A 22,610-nucleotide genomic window follows, 5' to 3' on the forward strand; every position below is an offset into this window, starting at 1 on the left:
GCCTTGATATTGCAGGGATGGGTGCCTAGCTCTGGTGGCTGTGTCAGGAGGACAGAGGTCTCCTGCTGGTCCTGGGTTGAGGCTTCTGGTAGACCAAGGTGCCTCAGACAGCAGGGAACACCTTCATGGGAGCAATGGAGTCAGGCTCTCAGGTTGTCAGAATTTTATGAATTTTGCCTCCAAGAGTAATTCTGGGAAGCCATTGACTGCAGGCAGAGTCATTATTGTAACTCATTTGCTATTCTTCTGTCTCTTCCGTTTGTTTTACTGTAGCCTACAGATTTCCAAAGCGAGCCCAGTGTGTGCTGAGGATAGGCACTGTGCAAAGCTGTAATGAACATACTCTCAAAAAGGGTTTAGTTCAAAGGGTACAATGCCTCTGGCTGAAGAAGTCTGATCTAATGATGTGCCTTTAGGAAAAGTACCTGCTGTTTGAGGAGCAAAGGAAACTTTTAAACTGAAACCACTTCACGTTGTATTCTACTTAAAGCAAGAAGCTGATAAGGAGTGAGGGATGTTTTTCCAAGTTGCAGACCGAGGGCTGGTTTGAGTCGCTCAGTCTGGCACCATGGGAACCATCCACAGATCTCTTCCCTGAGCAAGGAGGAATTAGTCTGAAGGACTTTCCACCCAAGCTGTCAGGAGCAGACTGCAGTTTGGGGGCTCTTCCTGGTAGAAAAGGGCTGAAAGAAACATCTTCCACATGTTTCTCTGTTCCTGTCATTTCAGCTCGCTCACTGAGGGGCTGAAGTGACATCTGCTGCGTCACCCATGGTTTTGGCAACCAGAGGTCCCACATAATTGGACTGTGTGGGTGTTTGTTGCCAGAAAGCCCAGGCTGCAGCAGGATGCGTGCCACTGTCTGCAACCTCTGCTTCTGTAAAATTATATTCTGCTCCAAGCTCTTTGCCCGGTTGTGCTCTCTGCAGTGTTATCATCTGTCTGTAATTGCTTATTGAATGCAAATTTCATGCAGCTGACCGCTGCCATATAAATTATTCCATGGATTTCTCCCTTCCAGCCTGCTCGCTGCTCTCCTTTACTGTCTGCTCACCACCCACCTCTGGAGAAAGTAACTAAAACACGGTAAAGGAGTGCTAATGAACACAGCTGCAACTGCTGCTTTTTCACACCTTGGGGAATCACATAATTCTGGGCTCATTAGGGACATCACAAAGCATTTCACCCCCTGGCAGGTTTGCTGGTTGTCAGCAGTAGTTGCAAGAAGAGCTGAGTGGTGCTTTACTGTGATCTGTTCAGCCAAACACAGAAAGAACCAGCCAAGGCAAGAAGCAAATGATGGGAAAAGAGAAACGCACGCCTTTTCCATTCCACCTATTCCATTCCATTCTTGTAGAGGGGATTGTAACTCAAGATTCCCTCCAGTGGAGGAGTAGAGGTGCCTCAAGGTCCTGGGCACGCTACAGAAATGGGGTTCAGCAAAGGGGAAGGCAAAATCCTGTCCTTGGCAGTGATAACCCAGGCACCAGCATGGCCGATGGCTGAGGAGATGGGAAACAGCTCTGCAGAGAGTGACTGGGGGGTCTGGGTGGACAAATCCTCAGAGGTGCACAGGGGCAGGGTGAGATGCAGTGGGAACAGGTTTTAAGAAGTGCTATTTATTGGGAGAATAAAATCCTTAATGGCAGCGAATGGATTTAAACGGGCCGGGAGGTGATGTTTGATCTCCATCCTTAGAGACCGAAGGTCAGCTGGGCCAGCCCTGCACAATCTGACCTAATTCTCAGATTAGATGCGACTTCAAAGTGGGCCCTGCATCGAGTCGGGGCTGAACCTGAGATGTCTCCAGGTCCTTCTGACCCAAATTTCATGGTTCTGTGCTTGTATAGAGAAACCTAAAGGGCGGAAGTGCCTATGGTGTATGCGAGAGTTCCCTTCCACTGTCAGATGGTTCAGTATTTCCTCATAGCAAAACGCATTGTTGCTGAATGTCAGACTGCGGTGCACTTGCATGTGCTATGGAGTCCTGTCTCCTGCCCTGCTGCTGGCAGCCATGCTGCAAGTTTTTTTGGGTAGGTGTTTAATTATAAATGTTTATGTATGCAGTTGCATTGTTAAGAGCCTGACTGATCACTGTTTAGAAACAACAGCAAAAGCAAACTCCCTGAAAACTCAGTGGTTACACAGGCAGCAAGGCCATCTCATCAGGTCAGTTGCCTAATTAAGCAGGGACTTTGAGGATAGGATGAATTCCAAGGCTACTTTTAAACATTACTCATCCGATGGGGTATTTGGCCTGCTGTTATTTGACTACAAATAATACGTCTTTGTACTTGTACTTGTTTCAGTTTGCTTTTGTGCTTTCTGCAAGACTGTGCTTTTGAAAGATTGGCTCAGTGTGCAGGGAATTCATCGCTGCGTGCCACGCTGAGAAGAGCAGGGCAGTATCACAGTTTCCTACATACATCCATGGGATTTTTGTGTGTGTGTGTGCATGTGCAGGTTCGTCTCTCACTGTGATTAACGGCAAGCAACGTGAAAATAAGGAGTAGCTCCAGAATCCCAGACAAAAAATAAAATATTTATTAGGTGTCGTGATTTATGGAACCTGAAGGTGAAGAAGCCTTTATGAACACGTGCAATCTCATGGTTACAAGAGGATGTCTTACCATTTCGGTACAGTGAGAGGTATGGATTCATGGGCCTGTTCTCTAGTTTTTTTTTTCCAAAGCTTCATTTCATGTGCTCTTCTCCTGAGTTGAATTAGCATTCCTTGGATTTTCTGCCTAAGCATGTTTAGACAGACCTGTAGACATACAGTTTTCTGTATGTGGAGTCTTTTTACAGCAAGGCTTGCTGTAGACAAATGGGGGCAGTTGATGGATGCCAAGAAAACTCCTTTTCATTTCCTCCCCTGGTATCACAGAATCCTTAGAGTTGGAAGGGACCTTTGAGGGCCACCTAGTCCAACTCCCCTGCAATGCACAGGGACACCACAGCTAGGTGAGGTTTCCCAAGGCCTGATCCAGCCTTGCTTGGATGTTCTCCAGGGATGGGACATCAACCATATGTCTGGGTGGTCTGTGGTTACCTAAACCACCTCTTGAACACTAAAACATAAGAGGAGTTTTGTGGGGGTGGCACAGCAAGTGGGGGAGGTGTGGGTGTGAGGGAGGACATCCTCATCCAGCCCAGTGGTGCTTAGGTTTGAAGGATGAAGGAACTGGCCATGGGCATCTGCTGTGACATGGACTGGAGGCAATTGCACAGTGCAGCAGATCCAGGAAAGTGATTCTTTCTGCATCTTTTATCAACTTAGCTCTATCAACTTAGCTCCAAGTAGTGCAGAACTGACTGTGCTGATGTTTTGGTTGTTCTGGCACTCAAAAGTGTACTGGGTTAGACTTTTGATTGTTATGGGGTCTAATCTGTGTTTGCACTGTGATGAGCAACTGTTGCCTTTCAAACTGGAGATAAAAGTGGAAGAAAGTATCTGCAGGTTGGGGACAGAACAGAATATGCACAGCTATGTTTCCTGCTCTGTTTTCTTTTAATGCTGCCTCAAGGATTGTATTTGCATGGATTTTAATGACTTCTGAAGTGTTTATAATTTATTTTTATAAAATAATGACAGTGAAGTATTAACTTAATTGGCAATTCTTAAAAACCTTCCTCTAATTAAGCTGAAGTTGTAAACTCTGTTAAACCTTTGCTTCATTTCAATGTTTTATTTTCCTAGGAGGTTCCACAACCCTAATGCATTTACCAGAGAGAAAACCCAGAGAAACTCTGCATGAAATAAAGTTCATTACTATTGAATTGATTATATAATATGCAGCCTAACGAAAGCTGAAACGTTCCCTTTTGTTCCTTTAAGTAAGAAGTCTGTGTTGATTTGACTGAGATCTGTTTGCTTTGAAAAGAAATTAAGAGATGCTGTTGTAGCTTCTGTGCATTGAGTCGACCAGAGGGAATCGTTGTAGAAACCTAGAATCATAGAATGTCCTGGGTTGCAAAGGAGCACAGTGCTCATCCAGCTCCAACCCCCTGCTATGTGCAGGTCACCAACCAGCAGCCCAGGCTGCCCAGAGCCACATCCAGCCTGGCCTTGAATGCCTTGAAGGCGGTTCTAAAAATTCAGACATCTTTTTGACTAAGTAAACCACTTTTACTCAGTATAACCCAATCACAAATTTAATTAGAAAATGGACTGATGGGATTTACTGCTTTTGCTATTGCAGATGCTATTTTACCTTTCCCAGATGAAGGATAAATTGCTCAAACTTTCTCATTGCCTAGAGAAGGGATTGATTTTAACTTCATTCTTAGTCACAGGAGAGGCTCATGCTGGATCTTGGGTCAAATAGAACCATTCCCACATTTATTTTTAAGTAATTGTGCACCAGGCTCCTCCCTGGGTTTCAGTCAGGCAACTTGCTCTGTATGAATTCTGAACTTGGTATCAGTATTTCATAGAATCATCATAGAATCACAGCATGGCCTGGGTTGCACAGGAGCACAGTGCTCATCCAGCTCCAACCCCTGCTGTGTGCAGGTCACCAACCAGCAGCCCAGGCTGCCCAGAGCCACATCCAGCCTGGCCTTGAATGCCTGCAGGGATGGGGCATCCACAGCCTCCTTGGGCAACCTGTGCCAGTGCCTCACCACCCTCTGGCTGAAAAACTTCCTCCTCATATCCAACCTAAACCTCCTCTGTTTCAGTTTAAAACCATTCCCCCTTGTCCTGTCACCATCCACCCTCACAAGCAGCATTTCCCCCTCCTGTTTATAGTGTGGTCAATGAGCATCCTTCCATATGGAGATGCAGACTTGGCACTCTCATTTTCAGTTAAGAGAAGAGAATGGTCCGGAGGGGTTGTCTAAAAAAAGTCAGCATTCCTTTCACAAAGCCAAGAAAGGTTTTCCATCTCTGCCTAGGTTGGGGCACAGCCTTACCTGCTGACATCCACCACCTGCACATTGTTCTGCTCTTCTCACATTGATTCTATGATCCTGTGTTTTCTTGCTGTGTTGTACTAATTAGTTTTAGCCCACGGATGGAGCAGGATAGGCAGAAAGACTTTTCTTAGTGATAGTTGGAATAGTTTGCCAGTATTTGTAAGGCTGATAAACTGACAGCAGGCGTGAATAATCAGATTAATGTCAGACTTCCAGTGTGCACCTCTTGCTGTTGTTATTCTCATCGGAAAGTTAGAAATGATTTGTATGCTGCAGTAACCCTGGCATCACTTGCAAGAATGACATGTTACAAATGCAGGTGTACCTAGAACTAAGCTATGGAAAGTATGCATGTCTTAGAGGGATGCAGCTTGGTTGTTTAGGACAAGTTTTTTGATGTTTGTGAACAGTAAAAATTACATATATACACTGGTACTGAACGAAGAATTCCTGATCACAGAATCATGGAATGGCTTGGGATGGAAGGGGCTTTAAGGATCATGAAGCTCCAACCCCCCTGCCACAGGCAGGGCCACCAACCTCCATATTTATGGATGGGGCTCAGGGCCCCATCCAACCTGATCCTGAACACTTCTTACTAATGCATGTGTGCCACAGAACAGACCAGATTTCTCACTTACAAACTCTGTGACGCAAAGATGCACAGTGGGCGCATGCATCACAGGTGGCCTCAGGATTTCTGCAGCAAAGACAATGAAATTCAGCCTCCCCATTGCTTGATCCCTGTGCTTTGAAAACAAAGTGTATGTTAGTAAGCAAGCAAAGCCAGCATGAGAGAAAAGCGTGGCACCTGTGGTGTATGATGTATGGCTATTCCAAACATCACAGAAATGATGCACAGTATCTGATGGAAGCAATGATCTGCTGGATGGGCACAGTGCAGGAGTTAAACTGCCAGATCTTCTTCCCAAAGAGCCCTTCTTCCTCCTGTCAAGCTTTCTGCTGAGCTGGGGGGAGCTCAGGCCCATCTCCTGCTTTTCTCCTGCTTTTTTTCTCCTGCTTTTTGGGAGCTATTGGGAATAGGTGAACGGTTGGACTGGATGATCTTTTAGGTCTTTTCCAACCTTGGTGATTCTATGATTCTATGATTCACTCTGCCTACGTAAGTCCCATCTGCCCAAGAAGCCGTAGGGCTGCCCGGAGGCAGAGCAGGTCTTGGAAGATTTATTGAAATCCTTCACTGCATAATCCAAAGCTGTGTTTTTATTCTGGTCCTTATGGTGTTAACTCACTTTGTTGCTTATTGATAGGAGACTCCTCTCGAGTGAGTATTAATCTGTTTATAATTGTGGTGTCTAAAATGATTTAATGTCTGCCAGTGATTTCTAAGACGTAGAATTTGCACGTTAAAAATGGGATTCACGTGAAATGGAAAAGGTTGCAGTGTTTGAAAACATCTCAGTAATTCTGGCGTCCTGCCCAGTACTAATGCCTATCTACTAAAAACAAACGTTAGGAGAAACTTTAATTCTGTTTTCTTTTTTTTTTTTATGAAACAGAGGTCTTTCCAAGTCAGGTTTAGCATAATTTTCTCATCTCATTTTGTCTTGTTTTGTATTTGGTTGGAAGATGTTTATGATTGTGGACGGATTGGAAATGACTCCAGGAGCACAGAAGCAGCCTCGTCCTGCAGCATTCAGAGGGTGCTGGTGGAGGTGTGATGACCAACCACACAGCTGAGAAACGCTCAAAGGAAATGGAGAAATAAGGTTGGGAGAAGGGCCAGAGAAAGGCTTACAGAGCCCCAGGTTGTCTCCTTGCTGTAGGCAGCCAAAGCAGGGAGCTCTCCCTTAATGACAGCCTTGAACTCAGGCAGCAGCAGACCTCGGCTGCCTGATCCACAAGTGCTTCCTAAAGCCAGAGTGTGTTTGTGGGATCATTGATGCGCTTTGTATTAAGGTGAAACTGCCAACTCAACAGCATTCTTTACTTCGTGCAAAATTTGCTTCCCTTCTTTGCTCCACACATTTGTTTCACATTTTCTCACCATGGTTACCTGTTCTTTTTGATGGTCCCCAGCATCATGCCTGCCACCACTCCCCTCTCTATCCCCACTGCTCTCCCCGTCACTTTCCTCACCTTGCCACTACAGCCATGCACATATCCACAGAGTGCCTTTGATACTGCACTCGTATCATAGAATCACAGCATGGCCTGGGTTGCAAAGGAGCACAGTGCTCATCCAGTTCCAACCCCCTGCTGTGTGCAGGGTCACCAACCAGCAGCCCAGGCTGCCCAGAGCCACATCCAGCCTGGCCTTGAATGCCTGCAGGGATGGGGCATCCACAGCCTCCTTGGGCAACCTGTGCCACTGCCTCACCACCCTCTGGCTGAAAAACTCATCTCCAGCTGCTTTCTATTTCTATGGCTTTCTTTTACTTCCCATCTTCTTTACTTCTGTGCACCTGAGCATTTTTCCTCCCCATTTCCTGCTCCCACACTCCAACCACCCCCTCTCCTCCCCTCTCTACCCATTGGCTTTTCCTGCTTCTGGTGTTTGCAAACAGCCCCAGTCATGGCATAGATGTTTCCCAGGCATTTTCTTCATCCTTCATTCATCATACACTGCCCACTGCTCTTGTCCTTGGAAGTCTTTTGATTTTACCCTCTACTGGTATTTTAAAACGCAGCTCTATACCCAGGCTTGGGGTAAAGCTTTAGAAAACAACAGATAAGCATTGAGTAAAATTGGGAGCCAAGTGTCTCTTATTTCCTTGCTATCAGGAAAAATGTATGCCTGCTCTGAAAAGAGGACTACAATTTGGCAGCAGGCGCTCTGCACCTCTGCTGTTGTGCTGGCTATCAATTCCTTTCCTACAAAGCTGTCTGATGTTTGGTTTCATGTTTCAGCTGAATTCACAGTAGTTTCTTCTACAGTGACTATTTTTCCTTATTCTATAAAATATGGAAGAATGCTGTGCTTGTGTATTATCCTTCTGCTCATAATAGACATTAATAAATAAATCCCTGTAAGATGGCAGGGACATTTAGAAGATAAAAAGTGCTGCCTGGCAGTGTTTTCTGTGTTTAGAATATGTGCTGCATCAAGGCATTTTAGTTGCACTGGGAAGTTGTTTCCTGTTTCATGGCTTTATGTACGACTGCAGTATGTAACAGAATTCTCTAGTGCTAAGGAATAAAAGCCAGAACTACGTTTTCACTCAAGAATTCAGGAGTTTGACAGCAAAAAAAGTTAAGATTCAAAAAAATATTTTTTTTTTGTAGCATAGAAGGAGGTCAATAAAGCTGAGATATCCATCATCATGGAGAGCATGCTTATCAGCAGCTTTGTCTGCAGCATATATTTCTGCTGGAGAATAGCTTCCCCATTCCCTGCTCTGCTACGAATAATACAGCAGCACACTGCCAGTACTGCATGGCAGGAGATGCAGGAGGGCCCTTCCAAATGAAATGCAGAGGTTGGACCTGCAGCTGCTGTGTTGACCTTCACGTGGCTCCAACCTAACATGGCCCCATAATGTTTTCTTCCCCCGCATTGGTAATAGGTTGGTTGAACACACTGAACACATGTTTTACAACTGCAGAATCATTGCAGTTGGAAAAGACCTCCGAGCCCCCCAAGCCCAACCCACCCCACCGTGCCCACTGCCCACATCCCTCAGTGCCACATCTCCACGGCTCTGGAACACCTCCAGGGATGCTGACCCCACCACCCCCTGGGCAGCTGTGTCAAATTTTGTTCTGTTCAGATGACAGAAACAGCCCATCGCCCAGTTTGATCGCTCAAGGCCCATCTTCCTTGTGTCACCACCAAGCATGCTCAGTCCTGCCATACTCAGCAATTGCCAGTCCATCCTGTCATTCTCATGGCAGGTTTGGGAGCTTGCAGCCTTGCATGAGGAATGTTCACTTCCCAGGACAGCGCTCCTCTTCTGCCAATACCAGCTTTCTATGGTCATTTATTAGAAGCCATTCTCGTGGCCATCTTCTTTTCAGGTTTAAGGCTCTGAGTTTAGTACCTTTGGCCAGATTAATAACCTTGAGTTTCAAAAGACATACATTTTCATGACACATTGAGTATTTGGCTTCCTGTAGAGACAGTTTTCTAGACATGCATTATGTTTGCTTAAATGTGTTTTTATCTCTTGAAAACCTTTAAGGAGCTTATCAGAGCAAGGGAAGTAGACGCGTTCTGTCTGCAAATGCTGCGGGTGGCTGAGTTTCTGATCCTTCTCACTTCCTGGGGAAACCAGCAGGGCTCAGGCTGGCCCAGCCCCGTGTTCTCGCCCCATTTTTGGGAGCCACAGAACAGTGATCTGGTAAATGCATTTTCAGCAGTGGCATTTATGTCTCCTGGAGACATTAGAGGTGGAATCACTGAATCATGAAATCACCAGGGTTGGAAAAGACCTCCAATATCATCCAGTCCAACCGTCCACCTACCATCAGCATTTCCCCACTGCCCACATCCCTCAGTGCCACATCTCCACAGCTCTGGAATGTCTGCAGGGATGGTGACCCCACCACCCCCAGGGCAGCCCATTCCAGTGCCTGATCCCTTTTTTGGATAAGAAATTCTTCCTAATATCCAGAGAAAACTTTCGTGCCTTTTTTCTCCATGCCACAGCAGAAGTGCAGCTGCATTTCATGAGTTGAATTCTTGCCCCTTGCAATAGGGAAGGATCAGGCATGTCCTGTGACTACCTCTACGTTTTCCTGCATAGTCCTCTAACAACTCTGCATGTTTATCACTTTTCTTCTTCAAAGTTTCATTTTTTTTCTGGCAGACTGGATATACTTGAGCTGTTTAATGCAATCTATTTTTCATTATTTTTTTTTCTATAGCTGCAGCTATTTCAGAGAGTAAATAATGAGAAATTAACCTCTAAAATGCAAGCAATGAGTTAAACATTTTTTCCCAGTGCAAAACCTGGTTTGAAATGGTGCAGCAATTAACTGAAATTCATTGAAACAAGGGAGATCCCTCACTCTCACTTTCTGATTAGTGCCTCTGCCTTAAACATTACCCATTTATCCCTTTCCATATCCTATTGTTCTCCCCATAGGGGCTTCATACAAACACCACGTTAATTACTTTTATAATTAGTCAGCAAGTAAATCTTTGATGAAATGTCTCTTATGGAAATCTTTGCTGCTTTTTTTCATGTATTATACACAACTTCTCATTAACATTTTCAAGTCTAATTAAATTTCTCTCATCACTCTTACATTCACCTCTCCAGTGTCACTCTTTGCTAGTTCTTCTTGTGACATTACAGTATGGTTGGCATCACAAAATTTGCTGATTTGAGATCAGCAGAAGATCTGGTGGATGCCTCTGACCCTCCGTGCCTGCTGTCTGTTTTGTGCAGAGTACGTGTGCCAATTCTGGTGTCATTAAACACCAAAATTCCACTAGTTCCATCCCATGGTGTTGGGGCTCATCCACAGCACCACAGTTGGCAGTGGCAATTTGCTGCCAAGATCTCAACCTGGGAAGAGACTTTCTCTGCTTCTCTTCTATGCTGTTGTTTTTCCCAGAGTATGTTTGGGTCTACGCATCCTTCTGTAGCCATTTCCATATCCTTGCAGCTGGAAGCACTCCAGAAATTTGTAGAGGGGTACCACAAAGCAACCATATTAGCAAACCCACTTCTTGAGCTGTTTCCCTACAGCATATATTTGATATCCCAAGTGACTGCGGCACTTCCCCTCGTAAGGAGCATCCCTTCCTGCTCTCACACATCTCTCGGGTGCGCTCCTCCCTTTTCCCATTATAATTGTCTTCAGCTTCCAACCATTGCCTTCCTTCAGGAGATTCTAGAGGTTTTCTGGGCTTACCTCTCCCCACACATTTACCTACACACAGCATACCCTCTTGATTTTCCTTTTTGTGAATAGAAACTCTGAATTCTTTAAAGATCTTCACAGAAGGTGTTCTCTTTAATCTTTGAATGATTTTGGTGCCTCTTTTCTGCACCTTCTCCATTTCCCTTCCCATTTAAAAAAGCCCACACCCACCAATCCATACATCAGCATAAATTTGACCAATGCAGTGTTTAGAAATTGAAGATTTCCATTTAATCCTCCTCTGTTGGTACAGCCACGTGTTTTTTGGACGTACTGCTGTTCTGGGCACTGATGCTACTCACCGTGACACATATGGCCTTGTAGCTTCGATTCAGTGACGCATATATTTATTTAGCATTCTGTAGTTCAGACCCTCTTAAATCATCAGGACATTTGCTGGTTGCTCTCCAGTGCTGTCATTTCACCATCAGTCACATCAGGAATGGGAAGGCAGTCTTGGGTGCATTGGTTCCACTCTGCAGCTGGAGCCTTGCTTGGCCTGGTGCAAATGCAGCCCCAGCCTGTTGCCCTCCCACTGGATCAGCTTCATTTTCTTTGCTGTGCCTGGTTTGTTGTGAGCTGGTGCTGCTCCTGCATTGGCCACAGTGGTTGAGATCTTCTACTGAGCTCAAGCAGTGGTCTGCTAGTGGAAGCATGCTAATATAACTGAGGCGAGGATGGAGTTACAGGTTACTATTAGTAAATATCAGTGCATTATAGGAAGACTCTTAAGCCAACCTGTCTCTCTGATTTGCTGATTTTACTGTGGGAAGTTATCTGCAAAACACAGCAATCATGAAATCTTGTTTCTGGTTGGACCACAGCATCCCTGGCTTTTGCTCCTGGCCCATGCAGTAGGTCTGACAGCAGTGTCTGTTTCAGGGGTTTTGGTGCCAAGAGCCCATCTTTGGTTCCTTTAGTCCTTGGTGCCCTGCTCCCTTCCTTGCAATAAAAAGTCTACTGCATGCTTTGTTACTAACAGCACAAAATGTGCATTCTCCTCGCCAGAAGTCCTATCCGAGATTATTTCCAGTGATAAGAGATCACCACAAATACTTTGGGTGCCTTCTGGCCTTTGTGTGGCTGACCTTGCTGCTCTGGGCAGTGACTGCCCCATATTTTTCTCTCTGTGTAACGGAGGTGGCAACTGCTTTGCTGATTACAGTTGAGGCTGTACTGTGAGCTCGTGCTGGGAGATATCAAAAGACAATAAACAAGGAAACAACCTATGCAAATACAGTCTTCTGCTACTTTCTGTATATTCTATTTCAGTTTGCATTCCATCCACAAGCTTCAGACGTGGCACAGAGGACATTAATGCTTTTATGATGCCGATACGCCAGTTCTTTTCTTCATGTCTGCTCTTGGAGATTCGACTCTGAAAAGAAAGGGGAGGAAGGGAATGTCCTGAACAGCGCTGCAACTGATAAACAAAGATAGCAGGTGCAGTATGCATATTGTTGAGCATTCACCTTCAGGAAGAAGTAGGACTTGGATAGTGGATGAGTGGCAGAGGAGACCTTGAACACTAGCTCTGTGAAACTTATTTACTTATTTATCAGTGCAGTCTTTTGGAAAGATTAATTATTGGATGGAAAAGCCTTGAGGGGTCATTTTAGCTCTCATTTTGCAAGTTTTGGAGAAATAGAATAGCTTTCTTTTTTCGCACTGTTGATAAGCTGTACGACAGGCTGGTAGGACACATGAGCGAGCAGCACTTCTCAATGTGGGTATGCAAATAAGAATGTATTACAGTTCTTGCTGGCTTCTACGACCTTCATTAAGCACAAGGGAACCGTTGAGCGTGCATTCATTGATTCACACCCAGCCAAGATCACAAACTGCAGTGCAGTGCGACTCCTTCCACTAAGGGCATGCAGAGTGCAGCAAAATGCTGCGCAAAGCTTCTACAGCTCCGTGCAGAGCTGATTGTAATATTCATGAAGCTCAGATATCAAGAACTCCTATGAAACTAGCACACAGGAAATGGGCAGATTTAGACAAGATGGGTTTATGAGCTGTGTGCATGCAGGAATGGCTCCCAGTAATTATTTACCTGTCTTTCTTACTCTCTATCAAGTGCAGTAGTTTCACCATACTTGTAAACTGTATCAGCTTAATATTCTGAGCTAGCCCTGCTTAATATGCCATCCTTGAGTATTTAATGTAAAAGGAATTCCCTTCGATGTTTGGTGTTCTGTAACAATTCCCCCAGGGACACAAAAGCATGGTTATAGCAGTGGTTTTGGGAGTTCTAAAGGTGTCTGTGCTTTATCCCTATTAGCACTCTCCCACAGGTAATCTGGGATGGGGGCAAACAACCCCCAGATTCTCCCTTAATGGCCAATACCTCCCAACATCTAACCTTTGCTGCCATACTCAGCAATGCTGGAGACAGAGCATAAGGATCAGTGGGTTTATTGAGAGAGTCTCAAAGTCAGAAGTACTTGTCTGTGTTATGGGGACTGTGAGGTCTCACATGCCTGCTTCTGTTCTTGGAGCCCATGTTCTTGGGCTGTGGCTGTGCTTCAATTAAGGCCCCTGGGGACAGAACCAACTCTTACCATGACTGCAACCACCGGGAGCGACAGAAGGAAGCAAACAAAGCAGAAGTTCTCCCAAAGCTGAAAGTTTGCCTCTAGTTTGAATAAGTTTTGAAAAAGTAGGCCAGGTGGCATAGAAGAGAAGCATCTCTATTCCTGCCGTCAGTTTTATTTGCTCGTGGTAACATGCAAGCTGCAACCAGCAGATTCCCTTTGGAATCTGATTCCATGGTAACAAATGCACTATAGCTATTAGGAAAGATGTGGTCCTTTCTGTAAAGTGCTGAGGTCTTGTAAATGTGAATACACTAAGCAAATTATCTTCTGGGACAGGAACTGATCCAAAGTTAGAACCTGGTTCTTCCATCCTGCTGGAAACAGGTTGGTACAGGGGAACTGATTTTCATCTGTGATCAAACACAATTCTATGTTTCCTTAGGAAGAAATGCTTTTCACCTTATTCTCTCTGATGGTGTAGGATGGAAGCTGCTTATTGGCAGACATATCATAGGAGGGCTGAAACTGGAAGGGATTCCTGGAGGTCATCCTGTCCCAGCAGGGCCATTGAGAGTCAGGCATCCCCAACCATCCAGGGGGCTGTTGGAGCTTCCAAGCAGGAAACTCCACTATCTCTTCCCAATTTACCAGGTGGGCTCCTCTATGAAAGGATGGAGTTTTGAGTTAATGCTGTATTTTGGTCAGTAATGGCTAGCTGTAAAGGTCAAGCTGCATGACACCTACAGTGTACAGCATTTGAATGGGGGTTAAAAGGATTAATAGGAAAATGCCTAGAGGAAGCTTTTGAAGAACCCTTGTAATTCAAAGAGCGTGCCAGGTTTTCATCTGAGCCCTGTAAACACTGCCAGATGGAGCTGGGGAGGAGTGGCAACTAAGAGAAGGAGATCAATCTATCAATGGGAAGAAGTTCAGCCCCCCTGAGTTTCCTGTTCAAAGTACAGGAGAGGGATGCCTTAAGGCTGGGTGCCTTAAGGCTGGAGATAATGATCAGACATTTCTTGCAAGTCAGGAGTTCCTCAGAGTTGATGCTTTGGCAACTTTGCGGATTTTCAATGGAGATGAGATCAATTTAGCATCAGAGATCAAGAATAAAAGAGAGCGGTGTAAATATCGCCATGTTGCAATGTGTGCTTTGTGGATTGTGTGAAGTAAAGGATGTGTTGGTGTTCAGAAGAGATGTTCTGCTCAGATGGGTTCCCTGCAAGGTGTTAACAGCACAGCAACTCTTCAGTAGGTGGTGTATTTTGAAAGCTTCATTTTTTCCTGTCTCAGTAGCATTACTGGGTTTCCTCCTTCTGCCTGTGAATCTGCGCCTGTCCTGTGGATGTGAAAGGTGACACTCAGCTCTTCAGTTCATGCTTGAGAGGAGCTTTGATTCTGCTGAGCCATTGCTGTGAAGAACTGCTCGCTGCTGGAGCAAAAGCACGGGTCTCCAGCCTGTTGCTGCACACACAGCATCACAGCCTCTCCTTTAAGTGCCCTGCAGGAGGCTGCTCTGTGGGTTGGGAGTCCCAAAGGACCATTTTAGGTATTGCAACTTTGCCTTTGGCATGAATTCATCTTCCAAATGGAACGGTGCTCCCTGTGCTGACTGGCCCAGCAAACCCTCTCTGCTGCAGAAGGTGTGGGCCAGGCTGGCACAGCCTGGAGACGTGGGGCAGGGGTGGAGCTCAGGCATCTGGAGGAGTCACACAGAGCTCAATAGACCCGGGCATCATATCTGCCTCCTGAGCTGACGCTGCTGAACACAATGCTTTGAACTTCTAAAGTGTTGCACACCTATGGCATACCATCATTATTCTCCAGGATGGGTAATTTTCTGGATTTCTCAATCCAGAAAGATATAGAGAATAAGGTTAATTGTCTGTATTAACACAGGTCTGCAGTCAAGCTCTTGAAAGTGAAAAAATCCCAAGTTAGTAGGGTTGGAAAACTTACACACATATCAGAAGTTTTCTCAAGTTTCCTTGTTAAATATCGTCATTTTCTCTCCCGTCTCCTGGTGTTATGCAATGTAAGGCTGGTACTTCTCTCTGTATTTTTATAGTCTAGGGAGCTTAGATGAGAAAGTACTGGTGGTGCAGTAGATCACTGCATTCACATACAGAATACAGCCTCTTAACTGGAAAGATATGGTGTTGCAAAATTGATGGCGTACTACGTCTCTGCACATTTTATTGTTAACCAATGGATTAATAATGGATAAAGATTGAATATCCGCAGTCTGGATGAAAAGGGCACATTTGTCTTTACTATAACATGTCAAGAACATTAATTATTAGCTCAAAGTCCTGACGTCTCCTGCCAAGCATCCCAAAGCACACTCATGGCTCCTGGACACTAGTGCTCTTCTCACATTGATTCCTCCAGTCCGGGGATGCGCTCATGGATTTTTCTGTGCCCTTGTGTTGTTTGTCTGACCCTCCTTTTTTCTCCTTTTGTTGCCTTTTCCAGCTCTCTGTCCTCTCCACTGCCCATCGATCCTCATCTTTTCCATGGCTCGCAATCAATTGAAGATAAATGTTACAGAGATACTCACTAAAGCCATGGGTTGTGGAGCATGGCATGCTCTGCTGCATGCAGAAAGGTTGAGCACAGCAGTGCCTGATGGACAGGAGACTGGCGTGTTGCAGATGAATAATAATCAGCCCAACCTGTGCTGGTGCCAGCAGTGATGTGCTTCTCATTCCTGCCTCCTTCTTCAGGTGGGAGCACAGCAATTGGGGTGCACCAGGTTATGAGACCTACATTGACCATTCCTACACATTTTGCCTCTTTGCTGCCTTTTTCTTACCTCCTGGGTGGGAGATGACCTGGCCTGGAGCACATTGCTTCTCATGCTCTAGCTGACTGTGAACTGTTCTTTGCTTTGTATAGACACCTGCTGCAGGGCAACTGCTAGAGAGGAAGGGCATAACTTGATCCAATTGCTCAACCAATCTAACACATGAGCCAAGTCACCTGGATTGGGAAAGACAGCATTAGAGCAGCTTACAAGGCATTTGGCTCAGGACAGGACTGATGCCTAAACACAGCATGCTGTGTAGGTGTTAACCTCTAGGGAAACTCCTCTTGCTCAGGCTGGGCAATGAGGTGACAGCACAATGTTTATTTGTTGTTGACGCAGAGGTGTTGCTTATGGGGAAAATAGGAGTCCTGCTGTCTCAAAGACTGCAAGAAGCCAATGGGTATTTGCAGGTGCTTTTGCTCACATTTTTTCCCTTCATTCCCTGCCCTTTCCCTGCTTCTCTGAGGGCTCATGCTGCCTCAGCTGGCAGCACCTGCATCCCTATTGCTGTCCCTGAGTGCGTCGCCATCGGTTGCAGGGCAGGAAAGGCTCCCATGCTCACAGTGTGCAGTTTCCTTGCTGGCCTAATGCACACCTTTGTTTGGGATGGATTCACCAGGACATCTTTATAAAAGCATGCAATCACTTCACTGGGCCATCAGCTTCAGTGATGGCCCCTGTGATCCATAACATGACTTTCCTTGCTCTTCTGGCCATTCAGCAAACATCCGGCTGGCCTGCTTGCCTTTACCCAGCTAATTTTGCATCCCTTTTCTGCCTTTTTATTTTGGCTCTTGGCTTGCACAGGACTTCAACCAGCCTCCTGCCACCTATAGCAGTTGTTGTGGATTTGCCTTACATATATCAGCATTGCCACTATTATAATAATAAATGAATTAAAAGAAAAAAAATATCTCTACATTGCACTGGCAACAGGATTCTCACCATTAGCTTTGAGCCTCCCCTGCAATGTGCAGAGCTGTGAGCTGAAGTGAGAGGTCTGCAGGGACCTGGGCAGAGACATCATTTAATGGATGTAGAGCACCAAGAGTGAGAGGGAAAGGACAGCAGTAATGTCACAGAGGAACTCTTTGCATAGAAGGTGAGATGTGGAACAGATGGAGGAGCAGTGATCAGAACTGTTGTGCAAAGATTTCAGAAGGACCTTATGACTCTGCAGGAAAATAATCCTACTTGAAACGTGATTTTATGCATCTTGAACATGCTTTTGGTTCTTTCAAAGAACAAATCAAACAGAACATCAAGAAATGCATTTTGACTGTGAAGATTATGGAGCACTGGCACAGGGACCAGAGAGGCTGTGGGGTTTCCCTCTTGGGGATTCTTCAAAACCCCTGGCATGGGGGCACAGCTCTGGGTGTCCCTGTTGGGACAGGGATTGGGCCAGCTGTTTTCCATCCTCAATATTCTGCTACTGAATGGGCATTTCCGTGTGTCACCTATTCCCTGGTCTTGTGGGATGCCAGGCAATGGCAGAGTGCTGGAGGAACAAAGGGCCTCACAGCTGTACTGGGTTGTTGGGTGCTGCTGTGGCTAAGTAGTTGTCCAGAAGTGGAAAAGCAAAATGATTCAGCAGGCCCACAGCACCAAATAGCAGCCTGTGAGTGGGGCAAGACTCGATGGCACGGGGCAAGTTTCCAGGGCTGTGGGTCTCACCAGGCTGTTGGCACTTGGAAGCAGCTCATGGGGAAAGCAGTGGAAAAGTGACGACACTGGGCTGCTGCTGCTGAGCTGCAGGGGTTCACCTTACACAACTGATCATTGCAGGGACAGGAGTGTGGCACAGAGGGGCTTACCAGGTACCACGCTTTTTTTTGTTGCAGTACTTCATTGCTGTGAAATAAACTTGAAAAATATGTGCAGACTGAGCTAATATATTTATTTGTCCTCCCCAGCCTGTATCTCAAACTAGTTTGCACCCTGTGACAAAAAGACCAAACAATACCCAAAAGCATAGGCAGGTGTATACAACTCCATGTGGCATGAGATAGTAATTCAAGACCAAAGTTTGGTATTATGTAGAAGGAGAGATGAAAGTGAGGTCATGCCCATGTCTGGCTGTAGGACATTTGGTACCAGATGAAAGATGTGGCCCCGGGATGGGAAAGTGCTGGTTGTACAGAACTAGCTCTGGTGATGTGGTTTTCATGAAGCATTTAACTCAGTGCCAGCATCATGCTTGCTCTGCTGCCTTCAGAAATGGTTCAGGACAGCAGACAGCAGGCTTTCTTTCTCTAGTCCAGGTGCCATCTAAAGGAACTCCATCTGCATAAAGCAATAGAGTGTGGATTTAGTGGTAATGGTCTTGGAACTTTGGAAGATTAGTGTAGAAAACACCCAAAAACTTGCAGTTAAATGTTTTGTGCCCAGTTACGAAGGAAGAGGAAGGCAGTGTGTGCACGTTGTGCAGTAGCTGCTGCAGGAGGTGAGCAACTTAACAGGACTAAAAGAACAAATGGTGATGTTTAAACCCAGTTTCTGAAGGCTTAAGACCCCTCGGTACCGCTGAACCAGTTGCTAAGTACCAGGATTAGAAAGAAACTGGCTCTGAATGGTAAGATATTTATTGAGGTCAAGATCCATTTTCAGAAGCCCTGATTTTTACCTTATCAAGTTGCTTACACAGACATGTTTTCAGTAAGATCCTCTGTTTGAAAGCTTTACTCAAAGGTCTCTCGTCGAAAGCACAAAATTATGCAGAACTGCACCGTGGGAATTCAAATCCTTCAGACATTTCTGTTAAGTAGGAGATGCAGGAAGTCATGATATGCAATTTCTCTATTAAGTTTTGTACATTCCAGAGAACCACAACTCTCATGATGGGAACTAAATGAGAAAGACAAATTAGAGAATTATTTTTCCCTTGACAAATTAATAGGTTTTACAAACATTTAAGGAACTGCTGTGCGCAGATGGAAAAATTGCACCAATTAACAGTGAACCCTAAGGCTGGGACATAAGAACTCAATTGTCAAACCACAAAAATATTTCTAATGAATCAATTTTCTAAAGAGGAGTATAAGAGTCATCTCCATAGCAGGATTTTCCAGACAGTAGCGAGAGATGAGCCAGAATGCTGAAAAGCATCTGAGTTATAATGTGACATCAGGGTAGTTGTGGGAGATGGCTGGAGAGGCAGTTGGGTAGGAGTCTTCCAAGGTCAATACAACCCAACGTTTACCATTTGAGCAGGAGTAAAGGGAAGGAAGTGAAGGTGAAGGTGAGCCTTCTGCTCAGCACTGGCTTCTTCTGGCAGAAGGTAAAGGCATTGGGACCTTGCACTTGTGTAGCAGAACACAAGCTCTGGAGGCTTTTGGTCATAGGGCCTGAAATTTTAGGAGTTTGAGTGGTCTGTGCTTTGTAAGCTCTTACAGCAATCTGCATGGAAAATCTCGGTGCTGATGGCTGTCCATGGCCATAACCTTGGCATGAAGTGATGCTCCTGCAGTGCTGGGGTAGCTCAGCCCTCACTGCCAGCCCCACTCAGTCCCTGGTTCTCACCCCACAGTGTGAAGAGCGTGTGAAACTTCACAGATCTGTAGCATTTACAGTGCAACTTATTTTATAGTGCTAATGAAATCCTTCCATGATGAATTGTGTACGTTCGAGCTGTTGATCCCTGGTATGAGAGTACCACTCCCAGCAGCCCATCACTCACTGAACAGCTGTGTGTCCTGCAATGGGGCTCCCTGAGTGCTCAACAGGGACATCATGAGGTGACATTGGTGGCACTGCCAGGCCAGCATGGCCCTCATAGAATCATAGTATCATAGAATCATAGAATGGATTGAGTTGGAAAGGATCGCCAAGTTCCAGCCCTCCTGTCTCAGGCAGGGCTGCCAGCTGCTAATTCAGTTACTAGATCAGATTGCCCAGGGCCCATCCAACCTGGCCTAGAACAGCTCCAGGGATGGGGCATCCACAACCCTGCAGCCAGCAATGGAGTTCAAGTAGCACAGCTAAACAGCGAGCAGAGCCTGGGAGCATACTTTGTAATGCACTTTCCATAGCGCTGCAATGCTGTCATTTTTATTTTATTATAAGCACTAATGTCTTAATGCTGTTTCACCTAACTAAAGTAAGTTTGTGTGTTCAGCACTGTGCACCAGGAGAGCCTCCTTGGGTCTGTCAGCATTCCCAGTTCCCACTGCAGCACCATACTGCTGCTTTCAGCTCTGTTTTGCCTCCTGAAAACAGCAAAGAAAGAATTCACTATTCCCCCTGCAAGTAACCTTCTATTTCTAAGTCGTGTGCTGGTAGCTGGATTTTCATATTTCATAGTCTTTTCTCATGGATGAATAATTTAGTGCATTTTGGGGGGGGTACTGCCACATAAATGCTAATGAAACAGAGAGGAGGAAAGAGGGGGGGAGAATAGCCTAACGGAGCTATTTGCCTACTGAAAACTGTCTGTGCAAAGCTGTGTAGGTGCGTGCGTGCAGAATTAGCAGTCAGCTCACATTTGTTCAGGGCCCTTACCCACCTGCATGGAGTCAACTGCTGAGTGCCACTGAAAGTTCAGTGCAGGAGTCACCTTGGGGATGGCAGTTTGGTGCTGGGGGCAGGAGGAGCTGTTCTGGGATGAGCCAGGGGAGCCAGTGAGCTTCAGGCAGGGATGCTTGTCCTGAGTTCTCGCCTTGAGGTTTTTAGGAGCAGAAATGCAGGTGTGTGAGGAAAGAAAGTACTAAAAATAAGTAGGAAAGGTGCTTACCACAGTTGATTGGCACAGAAGAATTCATTGCTAAATGGTCAGAAATGAAAGGGTGAGTGTAAAATGAACCTGTGATAGCCCAGAAGCATGGTTTGCTTAAGACAATTTGGACTGCTAGCGATTTGAACAGCCGTGATGCTCCGCAGGGTTAATGCTGCTGTTTCCACAATATATGGCACACATTTGTACACATAACCCCTATGTGTAAGAGAGAAGCAGAGAAGAGGCAGAAGTGTTGAGTGGGAAGTCAGATGGGTGCTGCTGCCTACTGTGGGCTTCTCCTGTCCCCTGCCTGCTGTGAGCGTGGGACACATCGCCCATCCGAGTCCAGGGGCTGCAGCTGAAATGAGTCTGAACACATTCCATAGGGATTTAGCATTAATGTCAGTGATGCAGAAGGAAAAACATGGATGACTTGTGACCATCAGTAAGAGCCTCCGAGCAGCTCCAAGTGCAGGGATCCCAAGTGCAGGGATCTGTGTTACTGCTGGGCTGGGCCCCCCAGCTCGCTCCTGTGGCCATGGTGCTAATTACTGACACCTTCCCTTCAATGGGTGGGCTGCTGGGTCAGTGCTGTAAGCAGAGAGGGTCTAAGAAATGAAACAACTTTCATGGCATAGCTGTCAGTCTCCTCCTATCTAGCTCTTGCAGCTCTGAAGTCATGGGCTGTGTGGGACAGGAGATGAAGATCAGGGTGTAATTCCATGTGGAGGTGGCTGAGTTCAGCTCCCAGCAGCACCATTTCTTCTCGCTGGGATAAATCAGTGCAGGCAAAGCTCAGCTCTCACTGCACAGTCCTTCACACTGCACATCCCCTGCTGCCTGCAGCACCAGCCCTGCACAGAGCCCTTCAAGGAAGCATGAGCCCATTGCTAAGATTGTGCTCTACTAAATCGTCCAGGCTGGTTTCCCATTTTAATTTGCCTGTTCTGCCTCCCTCTGGATGGTGGGGAGCCTTGCTGTAGCAGTCATTTTTCTCCCCACAGAGGTGCTTATCCTGTGTAATCACATTTCCTCTCCAATCGAGCTCTCAGCACATGGCATTTTTCCCAGTCTTTGAGTAATTTCTTTAGTTCTTCTCCACTCCTATTTTTCAGCTCCCTTTTAGAAATGAGAGGATGAGCCCAGTAGTCAGTATTGAATTCTCAGCTCCACCACTGCCAAGAATATTGAGAGAAAATGATTTCTTCCCTCACTTCTTTAAGTTCATCCGGGAATGCTGGGCTCTGTCTCCGGTCACCGTTTTATGTACGATATGTGCTTTTGTCTGTCTTCTACCACTGGTCAGTGGTATATCTCACTTGTCAGGTTTTATTGGCTGTTAATTAAAAGATGCAGGCATGGCCTCTGGCTTGGAGCATGCTGAGGGTCGCCTTCCTGCTGCCTACCTGCTGCTGTCCTCTGCCTGAAGCAATCTGGGGCAAGGAGGGCCTTCTGGCTGCCCCACTTCAGCCATTTGCATGGTGTTGTGTCATTAATCTTATTTCCCATCTCCTCTGCACCTAGCGTGCCATAATACTAGTGGTTGAAAGTTGAGTGCTTGGAAAATAGGGAAGAAACAATACATCCATCTGCCAGCATCCACCCAGAACTGTCAGCAGTCCCTCTAGAAGCTGCATAATGGAATCCACATGCTGTCGCTGAAAGAAAATTACAATTCTGAAGTTTCTTGTGGTTCTGTTTTCTAAAAAGCAGATGGAAATCCCTCTCCCTCAGGAGACAGTCTGAGACATCCTGCATGAGTTCCATGCAGGCACTGCAGGCTTGTGTCAGAGCC

The sequence above is a fragment of the Lagopus muta genome, chromosome 6, assembly GCF_023343835.1.
Source record: "Lagopus muta isolate bLagMut1 chromosome 6, bLagMut1 primary, whole genome shotgun sequence".
In the NCBI taxonomy this organism is placed as follows: domain Eukaryota; kingdom Metazoa; phylum Chordata; class Aves; order Galliformes; family Phasianidae; genus Lagopus; species Lagopus muta.